This window comes from Podarcis pityusensis (genome assembly GCF_964106645.2).
Source record: "Podarcis pityusensis genome assembly, chromosome: 18".
Lineage (NCBI taxonomy): Eukaryota > Metazoa > Chordata > Lepidosauria > Squamata > Lacertidae > Podarcis > Podarcis pityusensis.
The window spans coordinates 1,690,036-1,714,313 of record NC_138043.1 but is presented as its reverse complement, the minus strand read 5'-3'; the positions used below and the strand labels follow the sequence as shown (position 1 = coordinate 1,714,313).

At 49.0% G+C, this 24,278-nt stretch overlaps 1 protein-coding gene across 2 annotated transcripts in view; it reads right to left on the bottom strand.

The window, feature by feature from the left end:
* KISS1R (KISS1 receptor) overlaps nt 1-24,278 on the bottom strand; it is a 299,078-nt gene that overhangs the window by 3,425 nt on the left and 271,375 nt on the right. Inside the window, exon 6 of one of the 2 annotated variants that reach the window (XR_013981180.1) lies at nt 1,358-1,402. The exons of the other annotated variant lie outside the window; for it this stretch is intronic. The gene's annotated coding sequence lies outside the window, so the exon portion shown is untranslated. Of the gene's footprint in view, nt 1-1,357; nt 1,403-24,278 lie in introns of those variants that run through there. 2 annotated transcript variants of the gene reach the window in all.

The following is a 24,278-nucleotide window of genomic DNA, read 5'->3' as shown; positions in this document are numbered from 1 at the left end:
ACACCAGGCACTTCTGTCTTCCACTGCCTCCCGCAGTTTGGTCAAACTCATGCTGGTAGCTTCAAGAACACTGTCCCACCATCTCATCCTCTGTCGTCCCCTTCTCCTTGAGCCCTCCATCTTTCCCAACACCAGGGTCTTTTCCAGGGAGTCTTCTCTTCTCCTGAGGTGGCCAAAGTCTTGGAGCCTCAGCTTCAGGATCTGTCCTTCCAGTGAACACTCAGGGCTGATTTCCTTCCGAATGGAGAGGTTTGATCTTCTTGCAGTCCATGGGACTCTCAAGAGTCTCCTCCAGCACCAGAATTCAAAAGCATCCATTCTTCGGCAATCAGCCTTCTTGATGGTCCAGCTCTCACTTCCATACATCACTACTGGGAAAACCATAGCTTGAACTATACGGACCTTTGTTGGCAAACAAACCCCACGGCCTCTCAAAAGGTCAAACACCCCACTCCACTAGCTCGTCAAGACACAAGAGGGTTGTGGGTTGGAGGCAGTGCTGCCTAGGGGTTAGTGTGCTTTGGGCTGCGGAGTTTACGCTCAACCGCGAAGCTCTACAGCTGATTTGGGGCCAATCTCTCTCTCTCTCTCCCGCCCTCTCTCTCTCTCTCTCTCTCTCTCTCTCTCTCTCTCTCTCTCTCCTGTCTCAGCCAAACCTATCACTCAGGGTTGATGTGGCGATAAAATGGGAGAGCCATGAATGGTCCCTGAATTGAAAGGCAGGATAGAAATAGATAGATAGATAGATAGATAGATAGATGATAGATAGATAGATAGATAGATAGATAGATAGATAGAGGGCCAGATTTAGGTTTGATGAGGCCCTAAGCTACTGAAGGTAATGGCTCCCTTTATATGTCCAGCTGTCCTTTGTCAACAACAAATTGTCGCTGTTTCTTTTGTGTTGAATATATGCTATATATTAATTGATGGACCTCATAGGTATCTCAAGCCATTTGCCCATGTTGCCCTGCAACCGGTCCATGCAGAATGTAGGCACCCTATATATAGAAAGGAGCCAACCTGTGATATTTTAGGGAGCAGGCAGGGCCCATGACTTACATCACAGGAGCCTACACAACACAAAACACTGTTGCTGGATGTCCTATATTTTGGAAATGTACTTCCAGTTTGTTTCTTTCCTTTAATTTTTTTGGGGGGGGCCGAAGAGAGTGGGGCCCTAAGCTATAGCCTGTTTAGCTTATACGTAAGTCTGGCACTGGCATAGATAGATGATAGATAGATAGATAGATAGATAGATAGATAGATAGATAGATAGATATAGATAGAGATAATATTTTGGAAATGTATGTCTAGTTTTTTTTCCTTTAATTTTTTGGGGGGCCCCCAAGAGTGTGGGGCCCTAAGCTATAGCCTGTTTAGCTTATACGTAAATCCAGCACTAGATAGATAGATAGATGATAGATAGATAGACAGACAGACATAGTAATCTGGTTTTATTTTTTTGCAAGGAGAAGTGGGACTCAAGTTGCTAGTCCCTGTGACTATTGAGAACACACTTGCCGCTGCCCAAAATGCATGGATATTTGGATCACTTCTGCTAGATCAGGTTTGAAAGACACACACAGTAAGTTTTTGTTTCATTCCTTTCATTTATACTTTGCTTTTTTCCTCTGAGGAGCTGAAGTCAGTGTCTCCCTCCTCTGTTTTTATCTTCAGGGAGAAAAAGAAAGAGAGAGAGAGAGAGAAATTAAGCTTCTTTAAAAGAAATGAAAAGCTGCTGTGTTGTTGTTTTCCTGGCACACAGTGCTGTTTTGCTGCTTGCCATTATGAATGTTTAAAAACTCATCCTGAATGATTTCCCCAGGCTTTTCACAGTTCCCCTTGCCAACACTGGCTGGCAGCTGATCTCAGGGTTTCTGGCAGGAGGCAGACTTACCCGGAGATACTACTGGAGAGTAAACTTCTGAATGCCAAACAGGTGCTGTACCCCTGAGTTACTTTCTCTAAAATGTGCATTCCCTGAAAACAAAGATTCTAACCATCATGGTTCTCAGTGAAGCTTTGTCTTATAAAATCAAAGAACTGTAGACTTGGGAGGAATGCTAAGGCCCGTCTCGTGAATCTCAACTAAAGCAGCCTTGAGAAATAGCTTAAAAACCTGTAGGGGTGGAGAGCTCATCACCTCTTGTTTGACCGTAGAACAGTCTCCCTCGGGAAACTTACGACATCTCCCTGCACAAATATCTGCCCCCGGGGCTCAGATCTTCAGATGAGCACCTTCTGGGGCTGCCCTTGAGACTGACCCAGAAACTCCAGCGGGTGCAGAATGCTGCAGCGAGACTCCTTACGGGGTCCTCGCTGCGGGATCACATTCACCCGGTGCTATACCAGCTGCATTGGCTCCCGGTGGGGTACAGGATCAGGTTTAAGGTGCTGGTTTTAACCTTTAACGCCCTATACGGCCTAGGACCCTCGTACCTACGGGACCGCCTCTCCTGGTATGCCCCACGGAGGACCTTACGGTCGTCAAACAAAAACATCTTGGAGATCCCAGGCCACAGAGAGGTTAGGCTGGCCTCAACCAGAGCCAGGGCTTTTTCGGCCGTGGCCCCGATCTGGTGGAACACTCTGTCACAAGAAACTAGGGCCCTGCGGGACTTGACATTTTTCCGCAGGGCCTGCAAGACAGAGCTGTTCCACCAGGCCTTTGGCCAAGGCACAATCTGACCCCCTCCTTTGGTAATTCTTCACAGAACTCTAGCCCAATGGTTGCCATCAATTTGATTTGAACTGATTTTATAATGAACTGATTTTAGAATGCTGTATTATTTTATTGTTGTCGCTGCTCTGAGCTCGGCTTCGGCTGGGGAGGGCGGGATATAAATAAAATGTTGTTGTTGTTGTTATTATTATTATTATTATTATTATTATTATTATTATTCTCCCAGTGCCGGCGTAGAGCTGGCAGAGAGACGAGACAGGGCCTTTTCTGCAGCTGCCCCCATATTGCGGAATTCTCTCCCAAGCGTGGCTCCCTCCTTGTCCTCCGTTCTCCGGCAGGCGGAGTCTTTCCTTCTAAGACTGCCCTTTGGAAACGAAACTGTCGGCAAAGCTGGCCAGAGGGTTGTTGTCAGAGGCAACTGGGTTTTGATTGCTGGTTCTGAATTGTTGTTGCTGTTGTTTACTAAATTTGCATGCCACCCGTCACTCAGAGAACACGGGCCAGTTCACAACGTCAAAACACAAAATGAAAACATAAAAGCAAAACAAACCAGTAAATCCCCAGCTCCAGACACATCTCAAGACCTTCCAAGTCCCCCTGTTTTCCAGGTGTTAACGGAGAAATCTGAGGGCTCCCTTGGACAAAAAAAACACGGACACCAGCCAGGAATACCAGAGCAAAACAGCAGCCAGTCGGCTTGGTCTTTATTGAAGACGGTCGTGACAGGACTCCCACCTGCCACAAGGTGGAACAAGATGGAAGCCCCAAACAAAAGAGAACCCAAACTTTTATTAGCTGCTAATCCCCATGCTAAAAGGTAAAGGTAAAGGGACCCCTGACCATTAGGTCCAGTCGTGGCCGACTCTGGGGTTGCGGCGCTCATCTCGCTTTATTGGCCGAGGGAGCCGGAGTACAGCTTCTGGGTCATGTGGCCAGCAGGACTAAGCCACTTCTGGCGAACCAGAGCAGCGCACGGAAATGCCGTTTACCTTCCCGCCAGAGCGGTACCTATTGATCTACTTGCACTTTGACGTGCTTTTGAACTGCTAGGTTGGCAGGAGCAGGGACCGAGCAACGGGAGCTCACTCTGTCGTGGGGAGTCGAACCGCCGACCTTCTGATCAGCAAGTCCTAGGCTCTGTGGTTTAACCCACAGCGCCACCTGCGTCCCCATGTTACACCCCCCCAAAACTACATCACTCATATATCATGGTTACATCATGAAAGGGGAGGTCTGGTGGCCGTAATCTGAGCATCCTGGACCCTGCCCCATGGTTCCCCTTGCCCTCCACCAAACACCCATCAAGTGGAACAAAAAATATATTCACATTTCCCTGTTTCCCAGCCAAGTTAATCCCACCCTTTTGTCTTCATCTGGCTTTGTTATTTCTGGAATGGCTACCTGTCTGGCACTCAGGTATCAGGAGGCCAGGAATTATCCCTCAGGCAGAGGGGCTGCTGAGTAGCTGAGCTCACATGTCTATATGAATCTCTGAAGTTTTCCCAGTGAGCCAGTACATAGACACACTGATCAGTGAATTCTTACATTTGGTATCGTGCAGCAGAGGCCCTTTGAATAGATAGGAAGAAATTGCGATGAAGTGTTTTGTGGGGACAAATCACAAAAGTCACAAAAGCGATTGTGCTGGTTTTGGTAGTGGGCTGCATGTGCGTGATATCTGCTGGAGGGGCAACCCCCCCCCCCAACCTATACATAAATTCCTGCAACACTGGGACAGCCCCAGATGCTTTAGCTGAGATTCCTGCATTGCAGAGGGTTGGACTAGATGCCTCTGAGGGTCCCTCCCAACTATACGATTCTATGATTTCTTTGATTCTAAGTCTGGACTGCTGCAACAGGGGCAGTAACTGAGCAATCGGTGCGAGCGTAATTCTTGTGGCGTGTGGTTTTGCAGTTTTGAAACCACACCTGACGCTGATCTGCCGTGAAACCAGCCCTAACCCTTTACGCAAGCTTCCAATGATTAATATCCAGTACAGCAAAAAAACCGCATTTTCCCACCCTAAAGCAATTACAGTGGTACCTCTAGTTAAGAACTTAATTTGTTCTGGAGGTCCGTTCTTAACCTGAAACTGTTCTTAACCTGAGGTACCACTTTAGCTAATGGGGCTTCCCGCTGCCGCAATGTCTGTTCTCATCCTGAAGCAAAGTTCTTAACCCGAGGTACTATTTCTGGGTTAGCGGAGTCTGTAACCTGAAGTGTCTGTAACCTGAAGCGTCTGTAACCCGAGGGACCACATAACACTGGTCCTGAGAGATCTGCATTGGCTCCCAGTACGTTTCCCAGCACCATTCAAAGTGTTGGTGCTGACCTTGAAAGCCCTAAATGGCCCAGTAGACCTGAAGGAGCATCTCCACCCCCATCATTCAGCCCAGAAACTGATGTCCAGGTCCAAGGGCCTTCTGGTGGTTCCCTCACTGTAAGAATTGAGGTTACAGGGAATCGGGCAGAAGGCCTTCTCGGTGGTGGCGCCCTCCCATCAGATGTCAAGGAAATAAACAACTATCTGACTTTTAGAAGACATCTGGAGGCAGCCCTGTTTAGAAAAGTTTTTAATGTTTGATCGTGTTTGTAATATTCTGTTGGGAGCCGCCCAGAGTGGCTGGGGAAACCCAGCCAGATGGGTGGGGTATAAATAAAAAGTGGTGGTGGTGACCATACTGAGCTTAGGTGGACCAATTGTTTGACTCAGTAGCAAGCCGTCATCCTACGTTCCTTTTTGCCGATGTCTTGGGGAGGGTGGGCGAGGAGCAGCTGGGAGTCTTGCTCCTTACGGCTGCCCGGCCTCCTCGCTTTCTGATTACTGGTGTTCATCGATGGTTTGGTGTTAATTCGCCAAAGGGGTTTGCTTCCTGCCTTCAGCTGGGAGCAACCCTCCTGGAGACGTCTAGAGGTAAATAACAAAGAAGCCCACGATAGCCGGCTAGCATTAATTTTGACTGGTTGGTGCGGATGTGTCTGAGAAAAGGCAAGAACAGCAGACAAAGGGATGGGGAAGGGTGGGTTTGTTGTTGTGGGTTTTTTGGAGGGGGGGGTCTTATGCAGCCGACCATCTTGTTGCTCAGATCTGGGACAGACACCTTCATCGCTTGCTCACCCCCCCACCCCGCTCGTTTCTCAGGAAGGTGATCTCCGAGCCATGCAACAGCCGGATCAATAGGCCCACAGCCTTTCTATAGATCATACATGCAGAGAGAAGATTTCTGGAATCGATGAAGAGGAGGGGAGGGAGACGCTGCCCCTGTTTCGCGGGCTGTTTCCACGGCAACGGGGCCGATTCTTCCCCACCTCCGGCTCCCCCCACCCGAAACCCTTTTTTTGAACACACAAAGCCGACTCAGCCTTGGGAGAAGAACGCAGCTGAAATTACGATATTCACTGCCGCAAGAAGCAGGGCCGACCATTAAATTGGATGGAGGCTTCGACAAAACCATTGATATGGAGGATGCTCTCAAAAGCCGCTAGCCAAAGCGGCCTGTTTTCTGCCTCCAAATACCAGTGGCTGAGAATCATTAGTGCAGAGAGTGGCTGTCGTGCCCTCCAACGTTTCTCCTGTGAAAATAGGGACGTCCTTTTCCATCACCTCCAACGTTTCTCCCCTGAAAATAGGGACGTCCTATTCCATCCCCTCCAACATTTCTCCTGTGAAAAGAGGGACGTCCTATTCCATCCCCTCCAACGTTTCTCCCCTGAAAATAGGGACGTCCTATTCCATCCCCTCCAACATTTCTCCTGTGAAAATAGGGACGTCCTATTCCATCCCCTCCAATGTTTATCCTGTGAAAATAGGGACGTCCTAGTCCACCCCCTCCAACGTTTCTCCTGTGAAAATAGGGACGTCCTATTCCACCCCCTCCAACGTTTCTCCTGTGAAAATAGGGACGTCCTATTCCATCCCCTCCAACGTTTCTCCCCTGAAAATAGGGACGTCCTATTCCATCCCCTCCAACGTTTCTCCCCTGAAAATAGGGGCGTCCTATTCCATCCCCTCCAACGTTTCTCCCCTGAAAATAGGGACATCCTATTCTATGATGATAATAATAATACTTCTATTATTTTTACCCTGCCCATCTCACTGGGTTGCCCTGGCCACTCTGGGCAGCTTCCAACATACCGTATTTTTCGCTCTATAACACGCACCCGACCATAACACGCACGTAGTTTTTAGAGGAGGAAAATCCGTAGGCATGCCACCCGTAGGCATTCCCTCCATAACACGCACAGACATTTCCCCTTACTTTCTAGGAGGAAAAAAGTGAGTGTTATGGTGCAAAAAATACGGTATATAAAAACATAATAAAACGCTTTGTAACATAGCTTCAACTGCACAACAAAACCATAACATTGTTCCTCTCGCGATGCTTCCATTCTGGGGTGTGTGGGGGCCATATAACTGTTGCTTTAAATGTCGCCTGCATGTCATAATCTATTTCTTTGGTGGGGGAGTCTACCGCACCCCAACCCATCTATTCTACCTCCCTGATTTTTCTTGCAGGAGATTTGGCGGTATAAGGAGTTGGCTAAGCAAGGGGGAGAGGGATCTTTGTTGCTAAATCCATATTTGTGTGTGTGTGTGTGTGTGTGTGTGAAGAATTTTTAAAAAGAAAAATCCTCTCCTTCTGAAATTAGATTCGGCAGGGAGCCTCGCTGCTCTATCTCGCGGGGACCGGCTCTGCCTGTCAATGAAATCAATAGCTGATTGCGGCAAGCTGGAAGGAGTCTGAAAGGAGGTGGGAGACCGAGGTTTCTCTGGGTGGACCAGCAGAGACAGGGAAGGAGGGCAGAACGAAGCAAATGTCACCTTGAAGCCTCGGGAGGGGTGTTCGAAGGGGCTGGAGAAATCTCTTCCCTGCAAGAAACACTGGCCTCCGAGCGCTCCGGTTGGAGAACAGCCTTTCCCAAAGGTGTCCCGCGCTTTGGAGACACTCGAACTCAGGACAAGAGGGAGAAATGTGCTAAGAGGAAGGCGCGCTTGGCAAACCCTCACTGGGATCAACTCCCACCCGGAAACCAATGTCCTCACTGTGGAAGGATGTGTGGATTCAGAACTGGCCTCCACAGTCACTGACGGACTCACTGTGAAAACCGTGTTTATGGAAGACAATCTTACTCGGCTACGAGTGATTGCCGAATATTATTATTATTATTATTATTATTATTAAATTTATACACCGGCCTCTAGCCTGCCAACCTAGCAGTTCGAAAGCACACCAGCACAAGTAGATAAATAGGCACCGCTCCGGTGGGAAGGTAAATGGCATTTCCGTGCGCTCTGGTTTCCGTCATGCGCCAGAAGCGGTTTAGTCCTGCTGGCCACATGATCCATAAAACTGTCTGTGGACAAATAGTGGCTTTCTTGGCCTGAAAGCGAGATGAGTGCCACAACCCCTAGTTGCCCTGGACTTAACCATCCAGGGGTCCTTTACCTTTTTTACCTTTAACTAAGGGAGTTATTTTTACATCCTGCCCGTATCAGCCAAACAAAAGACAGAGTAAGACCAAAGGGTCTTCAAGAAATCTTGATGGCCTCATATGTGGTGGTCATATGAGATAACAAAGTCTTTTTGGGAACTGATATATAATGAATTGAGAAAAAAAATGTTCAAAGTAACGTTTGTTTAAAAACCGGAAGCATTTCTATTGGGAATTAAAGCTTCCGATATCCCAGAAGAACCAGAAAAGACTGTTTATGTCGGCAAGGATGCTAGTAGCCCAAAGATGGAAAGAACCAACAGTTTTGACCAAGGAAGAATGGCAAGTTAAATCGCTGAAATATGCTGAAATGGCAAAACTGACCGGGAGACTCAGGAATCGAGAAGACAAAGACTTTAAAAAAGAACCGGGGGGATTTATAACTTACTTAGGAGACGACTGTAAACATAAAAACGTTAGCTGGACTTGTAAAGAAACAGTGTTTGTGTGTGTGTGTGTGTGTGTGGATGGATAATTTAGAGAGATGAAAACTGTGAAGAATGTAATGATATGTAGTTTTAGAAGTACCATATTTCCCCATGTATAACACGCCCCCATGTATAAGACGCTAACTATTTGGGGGGACTCCAAATTAAGAAAATGGGGAAAGGTTTGCCCAGAGTTACTGAGCTTTTCTTAGGGGGAATTGCAGAAAATCACTCACTCACTTGCATGACATGGGCTGCCATTTGCATGCATCACAATAGCTGCTTATCGCCCGCCCAATTGACACAGCAGCCTCCAATCAACAACACGAACACAACATGTAGACTAATAGTTAATAAGGTCCATTAGGTCCAGTCGTGGCAGACTCTGGGGTTGCGGCGCTCATCTCGCTTTATTGGCCGAGGGAGGCGGCGTACAGCTTCCGGGTCATGTGGCCAGCAAGACTAAGCCGCTTCTGGAGAACCAGAACAGCGCATGGAAACGCCATTTACCTTCCCGCCGGAGTGGTACCTATTTATCTACTTGGACTTTGACGTGCTTTCGAACTGCTAAGTTGGCAGGAGCAGGGACCGAGCAACGGGAGCTCACCCCGTCGTGGGGATTTGAACCGCCGACCTTCTGATCGGCAAGTCCTAGGCTCTGTGGTTTAACCCACAGCGCCACCCACGTCCCCCAGACTAATAGTAGAGAATATATTCTCTACTAACTATTAGTCCACATGTTGTGTTTGTATTGTTGTGATTGGTTCTTATTGCACAGGGGTTTGATTTTGGCCAATCAACAAAAACCCTTGCCACAGTCAACACCACCACACCCAATATCCACTGACAATCTCTGGCTCGCAGCAGCAGCCAATCCCACGCCCCCCTATGCACTATCCGTGTATAAGACGACCCCAAATTTTAAACCTTTTTTTGGGGTATTAAAACCTCATCTAATACACGGAAAAGTATGGTATGTTAAGGACCCATGCAGGTAACATGGAGGAAGTCGTGACAGCGAATCTCATAAATAATAATAATAATAATAATAATAATAATAATAATAATAATTTATTTATACCCCGCCCTCCCCAGCCAAGGCCGGGCTCAGGGCAGCTTACAAGCAATATTAAAAACAAGTTGAATGATTACAACTTAAAAACAAAATTAAAATACATTAAAATATTGAAACATTAAAATATTAAAATGTAGCCTCATCGCAGGAGGAGAAGGAAAAGAAAAAAGAAAGAGAGGGAGGGAATCAAATTGGCTCCAAGCCAAAGGCCAGGCAGAACAACTCTGTCTTACAGGCCCTGTGGAAAGAAATCAGATCCTGCAGGGCCCTGGTCTCATGAGGCAGAGCGTTCCACCAGGCAGGGGCCAGTGTTGAAAAGGCCCTGGCTCTGGTTGAAGCCAATCTAACTTCCTTAGGGCCTGGGACCACTAGGGTGTTGCTATTTATGGACCTTGAGGCTCTCCGTGGGGCAGACCGGGAGAGGCGGTCCCGTAGGTACAAGGATCCTAGGCCATGAAGGGCTTTAAAGGTCAAGACCAGCACCTTAAATCTGACCCTGTACTCCACCAGGAGCCAGTGCAGCTGGAAAAGCACTGGGTGAATATGCTCCCATGGCAGAGACCCCGTGAGGAGCCTCACTGCAGCATATATGGATATGGCAGAAGTTTATTCTTTTTATTACTTTGAATTTGTTTTTGTAAAAACCAATGAAAAGTATTTTTTAAAAATGAAATGGAACGAAAGGCCCAAGCAGGCCCTGGATCCTATCGTGGCCCGAACGGAGGTTCAGGATTCACGTGGTCCATACCCCGGTCGCTCTTGAGATCTATATACATGTCGGTGTTAAAAGGATCCTATCCATCTCTTTAAACAATATATTACCGCTGTCCATTATTCCCATTAATGCATAAAAAATCATTAGCCATTTCTATGGAGACCCCGGGGCCATAAACCCTGCCGTCAAAATGCACTCCGTTGTGTGGGTGGGTAGGGAGAGATAAACTAGGGTCCATTTTCAGGAGGGCTCGCTTCTCCCCCCCTCCCCTTGCCCATATTTCCCCTCTCAACGGCGGCCGGTCCTCCCCGCCGACATCTCCCCATCCTTCCGTCCCGTCCCTCAATCAATTTTATGATACCTGCCCGGGGTCCGTTAATGTTTCCGGAACATCCTCTTGCTTACTGTCTCCCTTCCCCTGTTTAAAAATTCTTAATTAACCAAAGGGCTTGTTTTTTGTTTACACTTGAACTAATTACACTTTTAAAAGAGATAATAAAACATAGAGATGGGCCATTAGGGCTTCGCCAGCCGCGATGGCGGGGGCAATACAGGAACTGACAGGCTCCAGAGAGGAGATAGCTTCGATGGAGAGGTCTCCTGGTTGGCTGCTCCAAGGGAGGAGATGAGGTGGCGACCATATGTCCTTCTAAGCTCCCCAGACGATCGCTGATAGCCCAGTTGAGTGCGGGGGTATCGATTCCCAGGTTGCCAAACACTTCTTGATAGCTACCACGCCTGGGTGATCTCCCGTTGCTCAATCTCCTCTTTCTGCTTCCGATAAGCCAAGCTAGGACGGGTTGGCGTCACTTTCAAAGCCCTCTGTGGTGTCTCCTCAGTGCTCCAGGTCCGGATCTACCATCAACGGTGACTAAAGAGACCCATGTAATGGGACCTGAGAACCTAAAAAGACCACCTCCACAAAGACCCACCATATCTGACCCTACAATCTGCAGGAGAAGGTCCTGTTGGTGGCGGTACCGTTGATGGGTTCTGCCTGGTTGGCATTGACCCATGACGTGGACTTCTCGGTGGAGATATCCCCTTTGCATAATGCTCTTCATATTGAGGTGCACCTGTCGCTTTCACTACTGACACCCAAGAAGAAATTTTGGACCATTCCTGGCTCACTCAGGCATTGGGTAGCTCAAAGATACCTTGACATTATTCACTGTGAGGGAATGTGGCTGGTTTTTTTACATGTTCTTGACGTTTTTAGATGTTCTTGAATACAGTGGTACCTCGGGTTACAGACGCTTCAGGTTACAGACTCCGATAACCCAGAAATAGTACCTCGGGTTAAGAACTTTGCTTCAGGATGAGAACAGAAATCGTGCTCCGGCAGCGCGACGGCAGCAGGAGGCCCCATTAGCTAAAGTGGTGCTTCAGGTTAAGAACGGACCTCCAGAATGAATTAAGTTCTTAACCCGAGGTGTTGTTGTTTAGTCGTTTAGTCATATCCGCCTCTTTGTGACCCCCTGGACCTGAGCACACCAGGCACTCCTGTCTTCCACTGCCTCCCGCAGTTTGGTCAAACTCATGTTGGTCTCTTCAAGAACACTGTCCAACCATCTCGTCCTCCATCATCCCCTTTTCCTTGTGCCCTCCATCTTTCCCAACATCAGGGTCTTTTCCAGGGAGTCTTCTCTTCTCATGAGGTGGCCAAAGTCTTGGAGCCTCAGCTTCTGGATCTGTCCTTCCAGTGAGCACTCAGGGCTGATTTCCTTCTGAATGGAGAGGTTTGATCTTCTTGTAGTCCATGGGACTCTCAAGAGTCTCCTCCAGCACCAGAATTCAAAAGGTACCCCGAGGTAGCACTGTATTATTATTATTTAAACAAAATGTGTTTCTGTTTTAATTTTGTTTCCTCCCTACTTTGCTGGAGAGACACGGTAGACACTTAACAAATGAATGGAAGGAACAAAGGAGTTCTCTAGTGAAGCATTTGTGACTAAGGCCTGCAGTGAGAGTCTTGACCTGGAGGTCAAGGAAGCAAGGAGATGGCTTCAAGTATTGCCCATGAGCTCAAGGCAGCACAGAACTCTTTCAGGACCACGGACAGAGCTCAAGGAGCCCCAATGCAGGAACAGGGCAAGGAAGCTGGTAGAGTTAAGCTGTTGCTCACCTCCCCTGTTGGGAAAGACTGCAGTGTTTGGCGCTTTTTCGTTTGGAGAAAAGGCAAGTAAGAGACAGTTTATAAAATTATGCAATATAGGGAAAAGTTTCTTCAATTCAAAGTGTTGAAGGTGCTGACCTTCAAAGTCCTCAACGGCCTTGGCCCAGTAGAAGAAGAAGAAGAAGAGTTTGGATTTGATATCCCGCCTTTCACTCCCTTTAAGGAGTCTCAAAGCGGCTAACATTCTCCTTTCCCTTCCTCCCCCACAACAAACACTCTGTGAGGTGAGTGGGGCTGAGAGACTTCAAGGAAGTGTGACTGGCCCAAGGTCACCCAGCAGCTGCACGTGGAGGAGCGGAGACGCAAACCCGGTTCCCCAGATTAGGAGACTACCGCTCTTAACCACTACACCACACTGGCTCTCAGTAGACCTGAAGGAGCGTCTCCACCCCGGACACCGGGGTCCATCTCCCAAGAGCCTTCTGGCGGTTCCCTCCCTGTGAGAAGTGAAGTTACAGGGAACCAGACAGAGGGCCTTCTCGGTGGTGGCGCCTGCCCTGTGCAACGCCCTCCCATCAGATGTCAAGGAAATAAACAACTATGTATTCCCTCTTCCATGTGACAGCCCTATAGATATCTGCAGTTCTGCTATAGTTGAGCTTAGGGTTGTCCTCAGTGCTGGATTTATGTGTATGTTAAACAAGTTCTAGCTTAGGGCCCCACTCTCTTGGGGCCCCCCCAAAAAAAATTAAAGGGAAAAAACTGGATGTACATTTCCAAAATATAAGATAAAAAACAAATAAAACCTACATACAGCAACAGTGTTTTATGTTGTGTGGGCTCCTAGGATGTAAGTCATGGGCCTCGCCTGCTCACCTGCTCCCTAAACCATCACTGGTTTGCTCCTTTCTATATATAGGGTGCCTACATTCTGCGTGGGCAAATGGATTTAGATACCTCTTAAAGGTAAAGGTAAAGGGACCCCTGACCATTAGGTCCAGTCGTGGCCGACTCTGGGGTTGCGGCGCTCATCTCGCTTTATTGGCCGAGGGAGCCGGCGTACAGCTTCCGGGTCATGTGGCCAGCAGGGCTAAGCCGCTTCTGGCGAACCAGAGCAGCGCACGGAAACGCCGTTTACCTTCCCGCCAGAGTGGTACCTATTTATCTACTTGCACTTTGATGTGCTTTCGAACTGCTAGGTTGGCAGGAGCAGGGACCAAGCAACGGGAACTCACCCCGTCACGGGGATTCGAACCGCCGACCTTCTGATCGGCAAGTCCTAGGCTCCGTGGTCTAACCCACAGCACCACCCGCGTCCCTTAGATACCTCTTAGGTCCATCGATTCCCATAGAGTATATATTCAACACAAAAAACGGTGGCAATTTGTTGTTGACAAAGGACAGCTGGACATAGAAAGGGCCCCATTACCTTCAGGAGCTGAGGGCCTCATTAAACCTATATCTGGCCCTGCTTCTGCCTCTGGGGCCATTGCAGAGCTGCTATAGTTGAGTTTGGGGTTGTCACCTGTCCTGCATAAAACAGGTCTCTCTCTCTCTCTCTCTCTCTCTCTCTCTCTCTCTCTCTCTCCCCCCCCCCCTCTCTCTCTATGCCAAATACGTGAACTGGAGAGCAACCTGAATCCTGAAGCCTTCGCCCCAAGCCCAGAGGCTTCTTGTATATTTTATAAGCATCTGGATTTAGCTCAGGCGTTTGGGGGCTTGGGGAGATGGTGGTGAGAGAGAGAGAGGAAGCACCCGCAGGGAATTCACGGGGTAACACAACATCCGCGATGCAGAATAGTCCATATGGGTTATTTATATATGCATACGTGTTTGTGTGTGTCTATCATCCTATATACAAGGCTGCCGGCCACTTGCTTGGGGAAAGCTGTGGGGGTGAGGCTAGGGTGAGCCGTGGGAGGAGAAGGTGGGGTGAACTATGGGGGGGATTGTCGAGGTGTAAAGAGAAGACTCCCTGGAAAAGACCCTGATGCTGGGAAAGATGGAGGGTGCAAGGAGAAGGGGACAACAGAGGATGAGATGGTGGGACAGTGTTCTCGAAGCTACCAGCATGAGTTTGACCCAACTGCGGGAGGCGGTGGAGGGCAGAAGTGCCTGGTGTGCTCTGGTCCAGGGGTCACGAAGAGGTGGGCACAACTAAACGACTAAACAACAACAACAAAGAGAAGGGGGTCAGTCAAGTGTGGGGTAAAAAGGTAAAGGTAAAGGACCCCGAGAGAGTTAAGTTTTTAATGTTTGTAGTTTTATTCTGTTTTTAATGTTCTGTTGAAAGCCGCCCAGAGTAGCTGGGGAAACCCAGCCAGATGGGCAGGGTTGTTGCGGTTGTTGTTTAGTCGTTTAGTCGTGTCCAACTCTTTATGACCCCCTGGACCAGAGCAGGCCAGGCCCTCCTGTCTTCCACTGCCTCCCGCAGTTTGGTCAAACTCATGCTGTTAGCTTTGAGAACACTGTCCCACCATCTCGTCCTCTGTCGTCCCCTTCTCCTTGTGCCCTCCATCTTTCCCAACATCAGGGTCTTTTCCAGGGAGTCTTCAGGGTCTTTTCCAGGGAGAGGTTTGATCTTCTTGCAGTCCATGGGACTCTCAAGAGTCTCCTCCAGCACCATAATCCAAAAGCATCCATTCTTCGGTGATCAGCCTTCTTTGTGGTCCAGCTTTCACTTCCACACATCACTACTGGGAAAACCATAGCTTTAACTATACAGACCTTTGTCGGCAAGGTGATGTCTCTGCTTTTCAAGATGCTGTCTAGGTTTGTTATAAATATATTATTATTATTATTATTATTATTATTATTAGGCCTATAATAATTGGCTCCCAGGACGTTCCTGATCACAATTCAAAGTGTTGGTGCTGACCTTAATTATTATTATTATTATTATTATTATTATTATTATTAGGCCTCTGCCTGGCCTCCTGGAATCTTCAAGGCCCCTTCCCAGGCCACACCCACTTCCCTCAAGCCACGCCTCTTCCTGACCTGGGCTACTTCCAGACTTGTGAAAATATGGGGCAAGATGGAGTAGTGCCTTGAAGTCTCCCGTTGGGTTGCCTGGAGGCTCTTTCGAGAGAGCAACTAGCCTTAGGCATCTGAGATCCCGGCAGCTGCTATAACTTATTCAAGGCACTCTCGACCACAGCAGCTGCATCGTCAAAGCACAACGGGAGGGGAATCCGACTGTGTGCGCCTGGAAAGGGAATGGTGAGGACAAAAATAGAGAACAAAGATGGCGAGCCTGTCAGAGAAGCTGGTGGGGGAAAGGAAGGCGGAGAAGATGTCCGGTGTTGCATGAAAGAGCCAGGCCCTGTGACCAATAGGACTTTGCAGGACTGGGGCCTTCCTAAGTTTGTTCTGAAGAGGCAAGGCGCGGCCACACAGGTGAGGCCGATTGGTAACTCACAGCACCTGGTGGCAAGAGCCGGGAAGGGATATAAGGTCAGCATTTTCCCTTCAGCTCTTTGCCACAGCAACACGTTTCCTGCCTTGCTGTGTTTGAGTCCTTGATCCTCGGACCCCTGACTTCGTGACGCCTTGCTTCTTGATCCTCGGACCCCTGACTTCCTGACTCCTTGCTTCCTGACCCTCGGACCCTTGACTTCATGACTCCTTGCTTCTTGATCCTCGGACCCCTGACTTTGTGACTCCTTGCTTCTTGATCCCCGGACCCCTGACTTTGTGACTCCTTGCTTCTTGATCCTCGGACACCTGACTTGTGACTCCTTGCTTCTTGATCCTTGGACCCCTGACTTCGTGACTCCTTGCTTCTTGATCCTCAGACCCCTAACTTCGTGACTCCTTGCTTCCTGACCCTTGGACCCTTGGCTTCTTGACTCCCAGCTCTCTGACCCTCGGACTCTTGGTTTCTGGACTCCTGGCTTCTGGACTCCCGTTCCTGCTCCCACCCCGCCATCTTGCCCCCGGTCCTGACGTCCCCAGCCGGGACTTCGATCGCCCGTGAACCAGACCATGACAGAAGAATTTGTTCCTGGTAATGTCTTCCTACCCTGGTTCGTCAGAGTGCTTAGCCATTAAATTGCAGCCGTACATTGGTTGTCCAACGCCCTGGTACTTGTAAGTTTTGGCTCCTGGACACCACAAATTCGGAAGTGAGTGTTCCGGTTTGCGAACGTTTTTCTGAAGCCGGACATCCAGCGTGCCTTGGTTTTACTAACCATTTCGGGAGTTGAACGTACTCCCGGAACGGATTAAGTCCAACAACCAAGGTATGGCTTTAAGATCAACTGAGCCCTACCCAGGGAGACTTTATGGATGCTTTAGCTGAGATTACTTGGGGATCCATTCCAATTCTACAGTTCTGTGGCTTGGCAATGGTTCATCTACTGTTAGTAATCTGGGATCTGAAGTCATGGCTTGCTGTTGGCTTATGAACCATGGTTTTTTTCAATTGGTCCTATGCACTCTTCCTCAATGGGTGGCTTCTTTCGCACACCCAACTTTGGGTGGTCCTCAGGCCGCAAAACGGCAAGGTGAGACTGGCTGGGAAGCGAGTGACATTTTGGCAAAACTAGTAGCCTTATACCTGGGCGTTGCTTAAAAACCAGCGCCATTTTGAAAGGCGCCGTCTTCCCTCTTGGTTCAAAACGGAGTCCAATGGTAATGCAAAATTTGCTCACAACCAGTTCAGTTTTGAAAGGCTAAGCTCCCTCATTGTCGTACAAGTGAATATTGTTTCATTCTGACAGGTCTTTGAGAACCGACTGCTTTTAAGGAAATGGCTCTTAACAGCACTGTGCTGTTTCTTGTGCTTTTACTATCTGTATTATATATTTTTTTAAATGGCTTGAGACCTGATCGACTGTTTCTCATTTACAGTGGTGCCTCAGTTCTCGAACGTAATCTGTTCCGGAAGACCACTCGACTTCCGAAATGTTCAAAACCGAGGCGCAAAGGGCTGGCTGCAGGTTAAATTGGAAAAATGGAAAAACAAGCAAAGTTCGACTTCCGAGGTGTGTTTGAAAACAGAAGCAATTACATCCGGGTTTTCAGCGTTGGAAAACCGAAACGTTCAGCTTCCAAGACACTTGAAAACTGAGGTACCGCTGTATTTACTTTCTCCCATCAAGTTTTGCAATTTTTCCGAACATTCTCATGAAAACCCATGAGCGTTTCATCGTCCTTCTCTCTTTATACATACACATTCCTACGCCGTTTTGCCAGAAGTACCCATTGTTTTGTGACGCGATATTCCCTAAAATAAAACATGTTTGTGTGTCGTGGTCACAGATCTATGCATTCAAATGCACACCTTGACATTATTTGTGTGTGTTTGCACACATTACTGGGCGGTGAATTGCAGGGCAAAATTCAGAGGTGCAGTTATACGTTCTTGTATTTACATGAAAATCAATAAAAATTGCTTGGATTAGAAGAAATAGGGAGGACCATGTACACAACCTCAAGGTCCTTGGAAGAAAGATGGAATATACATCATCATCATCATCATCATCATCATCATCATCACAACAACAACAAGGAAGATTATTTATATACAATGCAATCAATCAATCAATCAATCAATGAAGGCTCATAAACTGGTACCTTGGTTTTTGAACAGAACGCGTTCCGGGAGTCCGTTTGACTTCCAAAACGTTCAAAAACCAAACCATGGCTTCTGATTGGCTGCAGGAACCTCCTGCAGCCAATCACAAGCTGCGGTGGACCTCCAGCTTCCGAAAACCGTTCGAAAACCAGAACGCTCACTTCCGGGTTTTGATCGTTCGGGAGCCGATTTGTTCGGGAGCCAAGGCATCCGGCTTCCAAGTTACGGCTGTAATTAACGATGGCAGGGACAACGATAAATTTAATAACTCATCCCAAACATGTTTGATCAATGAAATAGTGCTTCTCGTAGGTTTAGTGAAAGTTTTGGGGGGTTCTCTCTCATGCCAACAAAGGTCCGTATAGTTCAAGCTCTGGTTTTCCCAGTAGTGATGTACGGAAGTGAGAGCTGGACCATCAAGAAGGATGATCACCGAAGAATGGATGCTTTTGAATTCTGGTGCTGGAGGAGACTCTGGAGAGTCCCATGGACTGCCAGAAGATCAAACCTCTCCATTCGGAAGGAAATCAGCCCTGAGTGCTCACTGGAAGGACAGATCCTGAAGCTGAGGCTCCAAGACTTTGGCCACCTCATGAGAAGAGAAGACTCCCTGGAAAAGACCCTGATGCTGGGAAAGATGGAGGGCGCAAGGAGAAGGGGACGACGGAGGACGAGATGGTGGGACAGTGTTCTCGAAGCGACCAGCATGAGTTTGACCAAACTGCGGGAGGCAGTGGAAGACAGGAGGGCCTGGCGTGCTCTGGTCCAGGGGGTCACCAAGAGGCGGACACCACTAAACGACTCAACAACAACTCTCATGAGCGACTGAGCGAGCGCCTCCGCCGCCGCTTTTTCTGAGAAATGTCTTTCCACATCAAGGCCTTGAGGAAGCAAAGAGCTACTGGAAATCTCGAAGCGTTCTTTCACTCAGCGCAGGTCTTCGGGGAGCGGCGTCTCTGGAAGAGCAGTCGGCGGAAAGAGGGCCCAGGGGTGTCTGAGGCAGGACTCGCTTCCTGTCAGCAGCCGGGATGAGGTTGGCAGGCAAACTCCTGCAGATCCATTACCGGGGCCCCGTGGCGGCCGAGCCTGACCCGGCTCTCGGAGAGGCGGGTGGGAAGGAGGAAGGGAGGAGGGGAGTAGAGGAAGGGGAGAGCCAAGACAAGAGATGGGGGGGGTGATGCAGCTTCGGGGAAAGGCGCCGGCAGCTCAGAGGCCCCAGAGAATCCCTGGATCTGGGGGTTTGGTCCCCTGGCTTAGGCTTTCAATTCAATAAAAAGGTGTTTCTTAGATCCTCTCACTCAATACCACAAGGAGAGTCTGCCGATAGATCAGTCCAAAATCCCCACAAGACAGAAGTACAGTGGTACCTCGGATTAAGAACTTGATTCGTTCCGGAGGTCCGTTCTTAACCTGAAACTGTTCTTAACCTGAAGCACCACTTTAGCTAATGGGGCCTCTGTGTGATTTCTGTTCTCATCCTGAAGCAAAGTTCTTAACCCGAGGTAATATTTCTGGGTTAGCGGAGTCTCTAACCTGAAGCGTACGTAACCTGAAGCGTATGTAATCTGAGGCACCACTGTACTGTTTTGGGGGACAGGGGACGGGTAGGTGTGGGGGACTCCATGGTCCTGAATGCGGCAACTGTGCCCCTGAAGGACCAGGTGCACAGGCTGGGGGTCATTTTGGACTCACCCCTGTCCATGGAGGAGCAGATCAGTTTTGTGTCCAGGGCAGCTCCATCTGGTACGCAGGATGAGACCCTCCTTCCCCGCGGACTGTCTCACCGGAGTGGTGCATGCTCTGGTTATCTCCCGCTTAGACTACTGCCATGCGCTCTACGTGGGGCTACCTTTGAAGGTGACCCAGAAACTGCAACTAATCCAGAATGCGGCAGCCAGACTGGGGACTGGGAGCAGACGCCAAGACCACATAACACCGGTCCTGAAAGACCTACACTGGCTCCCAGGACGTTTCCGAGCACAATTCAAAGTGTTGGTGCTGACCTTGAAAGCCCTAAATGGCCCAGCAGACCTGAAGGAGTGTCTCCACCCCCACCATCCACCCCGGACACCGGGGTCCTCCTCCCGAGGTCCTTCTGGCAGTTCCCTCCCTGTGAGATGTGAGGTTACAGGGAACCAGGCAGAGGGCCTTCTTGGTGGTGGCGCTCACCCTGTGGAACACCCTCCCATCAGATATCAAGGAAATAAGCAACTACCTGACTTTTAGAAGACATCTGAAGGCAGCCCTGTTTAGGGAGGTTTTTAATGTTTGATGTTTTGTTTTGTATTTATATATGTTTGGGAAGCTGCCCAGAACGGCTGGGGCAACCCCGCCAGATGGGCGGCATACAAATAAAATAACTATAATAATTATAAATTATTGTTGATTTCAACACCGTCTAAAAGCCTGAAAAAGATTCATAAATCCCCGAATCCACATCTGCCATACCACAAAAGGACATCTACCTGCCTGAAATCTCCAGTAGCAGCAGCAGCAGCAGCGAACAAGTCTCTGTTTGAGTGATAGCCAGCAGTGTTGATTGGTTATTTATCTGGCTTTGATTTCTTGGGTTTACAGACTCCCTGCTTGGCGGTCCATAATGTCATAGTTTAATATTTATGAAGTGTCAAGCGTTCTATAGATAATGTGCGCAGGGGCCTGATCGTTGCAGTTTTCCATTAGGGATTTGGGGGCAGAGCGGAGGGGAACAGTTGATGGCTGAGAGGAACGCCTTTTCGTCTCTGCATTCCAGAAGGCGTAAATGTTTTCCCCTTCCCGACCAGCCCTGGGAGGGGAAAATCAGCACAGACAGCATTGAGAAGCTACCTCTCAGGGTCCACATGCTTGCCACTGCCTGTCTATTATTTCACAGAATAATACCTGCATTTACAGAAGCCGTCCCGGTTTCTGATTTTATCCCAGAAATTCTCGCTTTTCTTTAGGACGTCCCTATTTTCAGGGGAGAAACGTTGGAGGGGATGGAATAGGACATCTCTATTTTCAGGGGAGAAACGTTGGAGGGGACGGAATAAGACGTCCCTATTTTCAGGGGAGAAACGTTGGAGGGGATGGAATAGGACGTCCCTATTTTCACGGGAGAAACGTTGGAGAGGATGGAATAGGAAGTCCCTATTTTCATGGGAGAAACATTGGAGGGGACGGAATAGGACGTCCCTATTTTCATTAGAGAAATATTGGTGGGTACTGAGTTATACAACGCCCAAGTCAAGGAGTTAAATAACTATATAGCCTTTAGAAGACATCTGAAGGCAGCTCTGTACAGGGATTTTTTTTAATGCTTACTGTTTTATTATGTATTTATATGTGTTCAAAGCCACCCAGAGTTGCTGGGGCATGTCTGATCATAGAATCCTTAGAGCCGTAAGGGACCCAACGGCCATCTAGTCCAACCCCAAACAATGCAGGAATCTCAGCTAAAAACAGACTGATGTGCAAGGTATAAATATACTGCTGTTGCTGTTGTTATGGGATAGGACATCCGCATATTGTTCTAGTTGCCGTTGGCTTCCAGCGTAGCCACAAATCTCCCCAGAAAAGTTGCCTTTTGAGGCAGGATTCGAAACAAGGATAGAAGAATTTGCAGGTGTTTATTACCCAGAGGAGGGCCGCAGGTGGCACTGTGGGTTAAACCACAGAGCCTAGGACTTGCCGATCAGAAGGTTGACAGTTTGAATCCAGGCGACGGGGTGAGCTCCCGTTGCTCGGTCCCTGCTCCTGCCAACCTAGCAGTTCGAAAGCACGTCAAAGTGCAAGTAGATAAATAGGTACCACTCTGGCGGGAAGGTAAACGGCGTTTCCATGCGCTGCTCTGTTTCGCCAGAAGCGGCTTAGTCCTGCTGGCCACATGACCTGGAAGCTGTACGCCGGCTCCCTCGGCCAGTAAAGCGAGATGAGCGCCGCAACCCCAGAGTCGGCCACGACTGGACTAATGGTCAGGGGTCCCTTTACCTTTTATTACCCAGAGGCTTCCAGGCAAGCAGCAAAACTCACCTTCCCCTCCCCTCTCTCTCTGCACCCCCAACTTCTTGGCCCACTTCTGCCCCACGTCCAAATTTTATGGCTTCCCTGCCCCCACTCCTATAAATATGCTTTTTCCAGGGCCCCATTTATCAGCGCACGCGGCTATCGAGTAGACTCCGCTCATGACAGGTTGAAATTGACTTGTATGATATTGGAATTGCTATTGATTGTTTCGGCACCTTGCGACGTGACGAGCTTGGCGACCGGGGTTTCTTTGGGGATCTGCTTTTGCGTGGATGTCGGTGACCATCGGGAACAGGAGACAAGGAGGTGTCTAGTCGTTGCAATGAAGGAAATCAGCTGATTTGGGATCCCTGACGGGTTAGGGACAGACGGTCTCTGCTTCCAAGACAGCCTGTCTTTCATTGCTGAATAGTTCATACCATGAGGACAGTCTTCCTAATGTTCAGATGAAATCCCTTCCCTTCCCCCTCCTGACCCTTCAAGTGTCCCTATTTTCCAGGTACATCCCTGATATTTTTAATTAAAGTTCTTATGTCACATATGTATACATTATCATATTACATTGTTGTTGTTTAGTCATTTAGTTGTGCCCGCCTCTTCGTGACCCCCTGGACCAGAGCACGCCAGGCACGCCTGTCTTCCACTGCCTCCCACAGTTTGGTCAAACTCATGCTGGTAGCTTCAAGAGCTAGGGCTTTCAAGGTCAGCACCAACACTTTGAATTGTGCTCTGAAACGTCCTGGGAGCCAATGTAGGTCTTTCAGGACCGGTATTATATGGTCTCCACTCCCATTCACCAGTCTAGCTGCCGCATTCTGCATTAGTTGCAGTTTCCGGGGTCACCTTCAAAGGGAGCCCCACGGAGAGCGCATGGCAGTAGTCCAAGCGGGAGATAACCAGAGCATGCACCACTCTGGCCAGACAGTGTGCGGGCAGGGAGGGTCTCATCCTGCATGCCATATGGAGCTGCCCTGGGCACAGAACTGACCTGCGCCTCCATGGACAGCGGTGAGTCCAAAGTGACTCACGGGCTGCACACCTGGTCCTTCGGGGGCACAGTGACCCCATTCAGGACCAGGGAGTCCTCCACACCCGCCCGCCCCCTGTCCCCCCAAAACAGTACTTCTGTCTTGTCAGGATTCAACCTCAATCTGTTGGCTGCCATCCATCCTCCAACCGCCTCCAGACACTCACACAGGACCTTCACTGCCTTCACTGGTTCTGATTTAAAAGAGCGGTAGAGCTGGGTATCATCCGCATACTGATGAACACCCAGCCCAAACCCCCTGATGATCTCTTCCAGCGGCTTCATATAGATATTAAAAAGCATGGGGGAGAGGATGGAACCCTGAGGCACCCCACAAGTGAGAGCCAAGGGGTCTGAACCCCACCACCACTTTCTGGACACGGCCCAGGAGGAAGGAGCGGAACCACTGTATGACAGTGCCCCCAGCTCCCAGCCCCTCAAGACAGTCCAGAAGGATGTTATGGTCGATGGTGTCAAAGGCCGCTGAGAGATCCAGCAGAACTAGGAAACAGCTCTCACCTTTGTCCCTCGCCCAGTTTTCCTTAGGTGGGGAAAGGCCAGAGGGTGGCTGCCAAAAAATACCCCTATTAAGGCCCAGACATCACCTTGCCAACAAAGGTGCGTATAGTTCAAGCTCTGGTTTTCCCAGTAGTGATGTATGGAAGTGAGAGCTGGACCATCAAGAAGGCTGATCGCCGAAGAATGAATGCTTTTGAATTCTGGTGCCGGAGGAGACTCTTGAGAGTCCCATGGACTGCAAGAAGATCAAACCTCTCCATTCTGAAGGAAATCAGCCCTGAGTGCTCCCTGGAAGGACAGATCCTGAAGCCGAGACTCCAAGACTTTGGCCACCTCATGAGAAGAGAAGACTCCCTGGAAAAGACCCTGATGCTGGGAAAGATGGAGGGCACAAGGATAAGGGGACGACAGAGGACGAGATGGTGGGACAGTGTTCTCGAAGCTACCAGCATGAGTTTGACCAAACTGCGGGAGGCAGTGGAAGACAGGAGGGCCTGGCGTGCTGTGGTCCAGGGGTTCACGAAGAGGCGGACATGACTAAATGACTAAACAACAACAACATTAAGGCCCAGAAGCTTAAGATGTTCCGTCAGGTGGCTTCTCCAGAGTCTGATAGCGTTATGGATGGAGAT